The sequence below is a fragment of the Schistocerca americana genome, chromosome 8 (assembly GCF_021461395.2).
Source record: "Schistocerca americana isolate TAMUIC-IGC-003095 chromosome 8, iqSchAmer2.1, whole genome shotgun sequence".
Taxonomy (NCBI): Eukaryota; Metazoa; Arthropoda; class Insecta; order Orthoptera; family Acrididae; genus Schistocerca; species Schistocerca americana.
In genome coordinates this window covers 265,408,826-265,417,895 of record NC_060126.1, presented here as the reverse complement: position 1 = coordinate 265,417,895, position 9,070 = coordinate 265,408,826, and positions in this window count along the sequence as shown.

Sequence of the window (9,070 nt, the reverse complement as noted above, 5' to 3'; positions counted from 1 at the left end):
ACACAAAGGAACACACACAAACATATCCAACTACAGACGTAGAGCAATAAGATGATGTGACTGTGCAACGAGAAACGTGTATGCTTTGACTGACGTGCAGACACTAAGGGGTATAATGCACTAGGCAGCCAGATTGCGGTGGCCTAGCTGAGACAGTAGAAATGTTGAGCAGCCAGTTTAGTGCGCCAGCTCTAGCTGCTAACTGGCGGTCAATGGTATCCGATGAGTCGAACTGGATGGACGTGAAAGAAGTCATAATTGTTTACTTTTGTCTCATAACAAACGGGAAGTCACATTATTCTGGTTCACTGTACTAGAATTATAAATGAAATTCATCGTTTTACTCGCTTTATACAATGCAGATTGGAAGCTCGCAAACATAGATCTCGGAGAATACGGAGAATGCAGTGACTAGTCTGTTTTAATCGATCGATTTTACATGAAAAACTCGTTAATTAAACTTTACGAAAACCGGAGAAGATCTTCAGATCATACATGGTGAACCGTCGCCCACGTCATTGTCTGACATGAGGCACTTGGTATATCCGAAAATTTAATGCGTCCATGTGGAGGAAGAGATTTAACAAATAGCGAAAAAAGATGTACGGATGTGCTCGGGCTAGGCCGTTTACAGTATGCACGTTCAGCAGTCTGGCAAGTAAATTGACAATTTTCAGCGCCCAATGGACGTTTGAGAGCAATAATTTCACAGTCACCGTGGTACAACATTGCTTTGTTTTATATAATTATCGGCGAGAAAGAGATGGCTACAAGCATGAAGACAATAGCACTTCCCTCCAGAACTGGAAATTGTCCCATATCCTACAAGCAGTTGACTCATCGAGAATTTTGTTTCGGAATGCAGACATAGGTCCGGCAGCTTAGAATGTTGCACGGACAATGAAGGTGGGCACGAACGTTCTCCAGGCGACAGACTGGTCACAACCGACTGCGTGGAGCCAGCTGCCTGGCGCGCAGTCCGACGTGTTTTGTTCTGATGGCTGCCGCAGCCAGAAAATGCTAGCTGCCTAGTGCGAGCACTGCAACGAACTGTCATTGTTGTATTGGCTGCCACAGTTAGGCTGCCTAGTGCGGCACAGCCCTAAAATAAACATTAAATGGACGAAAAAAATCATAATTAATAATTGGCGGAAGTGTCATGTGAATTCTGACTGGAAACCAAAACGTCTTTTTGATTGTAAGTTCAAGATAGGCTCATTTCTGTTGTTCACTGGTAACTGGATGTTTTAGTTTCCGTTTTGACTAAAATCTTTTAAAGACCTCTGGAGTTACATAAAATGGTTACCTGATTCTTCCAGCGGTAATAGTTATGATTGAACAGCAGAATATTGTGTTTGTTCCACAATATTAATTTATTTTCTTAACAGGTTATCGGATTACAAGGCCACCATTAGAAATTAACAAAATAAACAAGAACTGCAGAATCTATGCAGGATTCTGTAATTCATTTGTAATTATCTTAAATGCAGAATATTTGTTCCTGCTTTTAATATGTAGTACTGGATTAAGATTCACGAATTTGATTGTTACGGGATATGGCCCCTTTAGTATTTAAAAAGGAACACCGTTTCAACAATCGCTAGACTGAAATTTATTTTTCGAGGTCTCACCAAGAGCGCAAGAATAGCAACTGGTGTATGATGGTAGGGGCAGGACGTCACGTCAAATGATATATATGTCACTGTGTCGAAAACTAATCTCGAACCCGTCCTTCCTGTACGAGTTGTCTCCTTTGTGTTTTCAGAGTGCTGCAGCTTGTAACAAAACGAATTTAGAATCGCCGTAGACAGAAATATTTAATTACAGTTAATTAAACTAACTTGCTCTAATGTGCCCTCCACGCTCTAACCAGTTCATCCAATGAATAAGTATTACATCGGCAAGGCTTCTCTAGAATGGATAAGTCTTAATGATTTACTAGGAAATGCAGAGAGACACCACCTACCACCAAGTAATAACTATGTCAGTATATAAAGCCCCTGACAAAAAAAAGTGAAGCACTCAGTGGTGGGCTGGGGAGAGGGGAGCGATAGAGAAGGAAATGAAACTTCACGGGTTGAAATCGTTTGCAAAGTTACTTCAGTGACTAAAATGTCAAGTTTTCTATGAACTTGGCTGTGTGGCCTGGTTTCACGCCTGATTCTTTCAGGAAGGGTGTCATGAAGTCGTTGTAAACTCTCCTGGGGCAAGTTGATTCACAACTGTTGCAACTGTCCTTTGGTTTCCTGGATACTGGCTATGGAACGGTATTGACATCCGAGTTGGTCCTACATATATTCTAGCTGGGACAGATCTGCAGGTGCTGTTGGCCTTGAGAGTACCTCAACATCACATACCGTTCATAGATACATGTGCTGTGTGCGGTGGGATGTACACCAATATGTGAAGCCTGTTAAATGCTATATTTGATACAAAATATTTTAACTACATGTATTTCATATGCTGACATAAAGACAACCCGCTGCTTAGCTTGGACCTTGTCCACTACCCGAGCTCAGAACACCAACTGTGTAACACACAGTTTAAAATTTTATGAACTATTACGCCTTCTACATAAAATGTTAGGAAGATGGAGGGAATGAACTCACAGTGCATGGTTCAGCTCTCGACGTAACAGGTAGTATGTCACAAAGACGTTTTTCCTCCAAACGTTCGGAAGAAAAAAATGGTTCAAATGGCTCTGAGCACTATGGGACTTAACATCTGTGGTCATCAGTCCCCTAGAACTTAGAACGACTTAAACCTAACTAACCTAAGGACATCACACACACCCATGCCCGAAGCAGGATTCGAACCTGCGACCGTAGCGGTCACGCGGTTCCAGACTGAAGCGCCTAGAACCTCACGGCCACACCGGCCGGCCCGTTCGGAAGATTTTAATACATACGAGCCACCTATTTTGTGTCGAAATTGCCAGATATTCTGAATAAATCTTAAAATGTGTATTTCTGGGGAATCGTCGCTGTATTTTCGAGTGTGGGAACAGACGCTTTTCAAACCACGAGATGCATATCTGATATTCAGTGAGTGCGCTGATGACCATACTGAAGAGTTCACTAAATCCGTCTTCATTATCATCGTCATCTCTCCGTTTTCCTTCTGAGCTGCCTCTTAAATTCTCCTTACGAATTTTTATTTCGCTTATGTAGGTATGACCTCCATTACGGTGCATCACAGAGACCTTGGTTCCAGACTTCACATGAACACTAACAATTGTAGTTGCATGTATACAGACTGAAGCAGTGAGCAAACATTTGTGCCAAATGGAACTCGGGTTTCTTGATTACTAGGCAGATACGTTAGCCACTAAGCCAACCAATTTAAAATAAACTGGGGTGACGGTGAGAATTTGGATCAAGGAAGGAGGCGTGTTAGGGTAATTCGTGCAATTGTGTAAACCACTGTGGCTTAGTGGTTAGCTGCACTCTGTAATAGAATGCTGAGTGAATAGATTCACAATGAACTTTAACGAGGATCATGGGACATCTGACCCGAACAAATGCAAAGAGCGATAACGAACAAAATGTGATCAACAAAAAAAGTATCTAACGCAGCTGCCTAGCAAGCAGGAGACCAAGTTCAAACCCCGGCCTTTGTACAAATTTTCAATCACTGCTGCAGTCTACATACGCAAAATTATATCTGTATGAGACCAGTTAAGTCTCCAAAATTGAATCATATCATTTGTATACTTTTACTTTTTCTTCGCTCACAATGTGTACATTTTTCAGCAGCAATACAGATTGTGATTATTTATAGTTGAGGGCGCTAAATAGCAAGGTCATCAGTGCTGCGAAAACATACTACATCCATTAAGACTCCTACGCTGATTCGTGATCATCTTTTTCTATAACAACTCAAACATGCCGGAATAGTTTTAAGAAAGACAGGTAATCAGAGGACACAGTAAAGCAGCTGCAGTGTTTGACGTACGGGTGACGCAAGCGTAATTAAATGCAAGTGTAATGTAGGCGTAATACCCTGCACGCAACAAAAGTCTGCCGCTCCTACCAGCTGGCCCGTTTCCTCTTCGTTATGCGGCTTTGTGTCGGGAATCCACTGAGGAGCTCCATTAGCAGTTAACTTTTACGATTTCTTTCGGAAACAAATGCATATGGAACTGCGTTTTTCGCTAAATTCCTTTCAGTGCGCACATGCTTGAGTTTGCGTTTCAACATTCGCCAAAGCTCTTCTATTCTCAGCCTGAAGAAATTTTTCACAATATTGGATGTTTCAAAAAGATACATCCGATTTCGTGACGCAAAAGCTATACGTATATGGCTGGCGAGAATACTTGAGATGAATTATAACGTACACATCGAACCTAAATGTTTAGCATGGTGTCAGTTGTAAGTAGCAGGTCATGCGGTTGTCGGTAAAGGTCTCCTTGGTGAAGCTAAGTTGTCATTCGTTACCCAGTTTACGTGAGCTCCAGATGGCAATAACACAGCAACAAAAGGCGTTATGCATTCTCCGTTTAAACAGATGCAACGCAGTCGCAACTGTTTGGTGTCGTTTTCGTCGAGAGTACGGCATCACACATCCCGTCAGAGTTAAGGGGCCTAGCCGGCGTTCTTGTCTCGCAATGCACCATTGGCCTTCAACGTCACCTGATCTCGCAGTGAGGTTTTGAATGAGTTTTCATAAAATGCCCTGACTACGTATTCGTTCTTTAATGCATTGCGGCTCAGAAGCGTCGAGGCAGGCAGTGGCGGTGTAGGTACTAGCTTAGCATCTACTAGATGAAGCTTTGGATGAGTGTAATGATGCTTTAGACGTTTCTCAACTGTATTTCTATCCCTTTACATAAGCAAAATGTTACCATGTCTGCTGTTGCCATATAAAAGTTTGCGTGTCAGTTCAAGTAATACTGTTCATTCTAACATTAAGCTGTGTATATTTTCAATGTTAAGTAGCCTACTTATATTTACGGTTACCAGATGGCACTCTTGGTGTGATGTTCAGCTGCCCGCACTTGTTAACGCAGGCGCCTCAGTCCGTTGCTACCTGTGGCTTTACAGATATGAGCAGCCCATAGTGGCTCGCCTTCATGCATTCTTTAAAAAAAAATTGTGACTAAAGCCCTTCTCGCCTGTTATTTATTTTATACGTGACATGTAAGTACTGAGTCTGTCTTTTATTGTTAGTCAGTACTTATACTTTTATATAAAAAAATTTTCTTTTCTCATAAATTTGTAATTATGTTATAGGCCACTTTACACATCTAAATTCTGATGAAGGCACTCTAAAAATTGGACCGAGGACTCATTTGTTTCAACTTCTACTGCTATTATTTTACAATGCGTTCCAAAGTTACCACATTGCAAACATTTTGCGCAAAAACGCAACAATTGTAAGCAAGCCACTGAAATACCGCCAGTAGCGCCTAAATTACAGATGGCTGTCGTCTTGAATACAACAGCTCTATTATTGCCACAGCTTGTGACGCAACTGGAGTGAATCCAGAAAACGTGACCTACGATCGGCGCAACAGTCCATCACTGGATGCCCAACAAAAATTCACTGTCCGTTCACATTAATGCGTCCACCACCTATGCTCGACGTCAACATGCAGTAACCACTCACAGACGGCAGGTGAAAGCAGTAGCAGTGGAGGATATATAAAGCGGGAGAGGATGGGGGGAGATACGCGGAAAAAAGTGTAGTCTTTGTTGTAATACAGGAACTAGGGAGCGGTTTATCTGACGTCCAAAAGGGCATGAATATTGGTTTTCGGGTGAAAGGTGGCAAAATTTCCGAAACGGGTGTGTTTGTAAACTGTTCGCGCGTCGCCGTGGATAAAGTACACTACTGGCCATTAAAACTGCTACACCAAAAATAAATCCAGAAGATAAACGGGTATTCATTGGACAAATATATTGTACTAGAACTGACATTTGATTACATTTTCACGCAATTTGGGTGCATATGTCCTGACAAATCAGTACCTGGAACAACCACCTCTGGCCGTAATAACGGCCTTGATACGCCTGCCAGCCTGTGTGGCCGTGCGGTTCTAGGCGCGTCAGTCTGGAACCGCGAGACCGCTACGGTCGCAGGTTCGAATCCTGCCTCATGCATGGATGTGTGTGATGTCCTTAGGTTGAAGTAGTTCTAAATTCTAGGGGACTGATGACCTCAGCTGTTAAGTCCCGTAGTGCTCAGAGCCCTTTGAACCATTTTTTTGGTACGCCTGGGCATTGAGTCAAACAAAGCTCGGATGGTGTGTACAGGTACAGCTACCCATTCAGTTTCAACACGATACCACAGTTCATCAAGAGTAGTGACTGGCGTATTGTGATGAGCCAGTTGCTCGGCCACCATTGACCAGACGTTTTCCATTGGTGAGAGATCTAGAGAATGTGCTGGCCAGGGCAGCAGTCGAAAATTTCTGTATCCAGAAAAGGCCCGCACAGGACCTGCAACATGCGGTCGTGCATTATCCTGCTGAAATGTAGGGATCGAATGAAGGGTAGAGCCACGTGTCGTAACACATCTGAAACGTAACGTCCACTGTTCAAAGTGTCGTCAATGCGAACAAGAGGTGACCGAGACGTGTAACCAATGGCACCCTATACCACCACGCCGGATGATACGCCAGTATGGCGATGGCGAATACACTCTTCCAATGTGTGTTCACCGCGATGTCGCCAAACACGGATGCGACCATCATGATGCTGTAAACAACCTGGATTCATCCGAAAAAATGTTTTGCCATTCGTGCACCCAGGTTCGTCGTTGAGTACACCATCGCAGGCGCTCCTGTCTGTGATGCAGAGTCAAGGGTAACCGCAGCCATGGTCTCCGAGCTGATAGTCCATGCTGCTGCAAACGTCGTGGAACTGTTTGTGCAAATGGTTGCTGTCTTGCAAACGTCCCCATCTTTTGACTCAGGGATCGAGACGTAGCTGCACGTTCCGTTACAGCCATGCGGATAAGATGCCTGTCATCTCGACTGCTAGTGATACGAGGCCGTTGGGATGCAGCACGGCGTTCCGTGTTACCCTCCTGAACCCACCGATTCCATATTCTGCTAACAGTCATTGGATTTCGACAAATGTGAACAGCAATGTCGCGATACGATAAACCGCAATCGCGAAAGGCTAGAATCCAACCTTAATCAAAGTCGGAAACATGATGGTATGCATTTCTCCTCCTTACACGAGGCATCACAACAACGTTTCACCAGGCAACGGCGGTCAATTGCTGTTTGTGTATGAGAAATCGGTTGGAAACTTTCCCCATGTCAGCACGTTGTAGGTGTCGTCACCGGCGCCAACCTCGTGTGAATGCTCTGAAAAGCTAATCATTTGCGTATCACAGCATCTTCCTCCTGTCGGTCAAATTTCGCGTCAGTAGCACGTCATCTTCGTGGTGTAGCAATTTTAATGGCCAGTAGCGTATACAGTGCGTGGCACTACCCAAAACAGACGAAGAGACGCCGGGGGAACTATAGTACACGACGGGCCATTACATAAGAGGATGAATGACAGCCTTGAAGATATGCACGAGCGAACAGACATGCGGGTGTTCGGCAACTGACCGTCCACATGAACGAGAGGATACCAACAATATCTCCTCAACGACCGTCCAGTGAACTTTGATCCGTATGGGCCTCCGCAGCAGGCCCCTGATTTATGCACCCATACTGACCGCTGCTCCTCGGCGACGAAGAGTGGAAGTTGCACCCCACTACCGCAGCTGGACGTCCGAAGAGTGGCGACAAGTAGCTTTTTCTGATGAACCGCTTTTTATGTTCCTTTGGACAGATGGTCGTTGGTTTTTACGGCGTGAAACTTCGGAAAGCAAACACTCCGCAACCAGGAGGGAGCGTATAGATTGGATAACGTTTTCGTGGCATTCCCTACGTTATCTCGTCATTCTGGAAGTCACAATGGGTCAAAATATTTATTACTTGGTGTTCTAGAATAGGCCGTAATTTCAGAATCCAATCGTATTTCTCCATTCACTTTAAGTTCTGAACATAGTCGGCCACTAAAAACTGCAACTTTAGGGATGATACCAAATAGACAGTTCATTCGTTTTCCTTATGTAGTACAGAAGGAGCTATACATGACGGAATTTGTAGATGATATATGAGCGTACAGGGTGTGCAATTTAGTATACAGAGCAGCAATCTCTGGCAGAAACACTCGCAGTAACACAGTTGGTCATCGATACTAACCAAGATTGAAGGACAGATAAGGATGCGTCATTCCTTGTTGCTTCGACTCTGTGCCAGAACTGATCAATCGCCGTAGCTAACGAGTACTGGATGCCAGTCTGTCGGTAGCTCACGACTGGGTACGTTCAATGATCTGGACATCGGGAGAATGCAGGGGGCACAGCAACAGTCGAAAACACTTCGAACAAAAGTAAGTTAGGACTGCACGGAAAGTAGGGGATCATGTACTCTATTGTTGGTAGACACAAGAAGACAGGGCGCATCCACTGGTCTTTCTTCTGATCTGATGCGTTCCGCTAACGAATTCTTCTCTTATGCGAAAATTTTCATCTCAGAGCAGCACTTGCAACCTACGTTTTGAATTATTCACTGGATGTATTCCAGTCTCTGTTTTCCTCTACTGCTTTTAACCCCTATAATTTCCTTCAGTAACTAAAAGATGTTCCCAGATGATTTAACACATGTTGTATCATACTGTACCTGCTTGAATTTTTCACTTTCCTTACTCGTCCTCACTCCTTGCCTAATCAACGCATCTCATTTTCAACATTCTTCTGTAGCACCACATCTCAAATACTTCGATAGTCTTTGCTATTAGTTTTTGATATTAGCTAACTTCTCTTGGTCGGGAATGCCCTTTTTGCCTATGCTAGTCTACCTTTTATGACTACCTTGCTCCGTACGTCATCGGTTATTTTGCTGCCTAGGTAGTAAAACTGCCAACGGCCTTGTCGCAGCGGTAACAACAGTTCGGTCAGATCTCCGAAGTTACAAGGTGTATGGCTTGGCTAGCTCTTTCACAGATGACCATTCGATCTGGCGAGCGCTGTTGGCAAGCGGAGTGCCTCAGCCCTTGTTCAAATG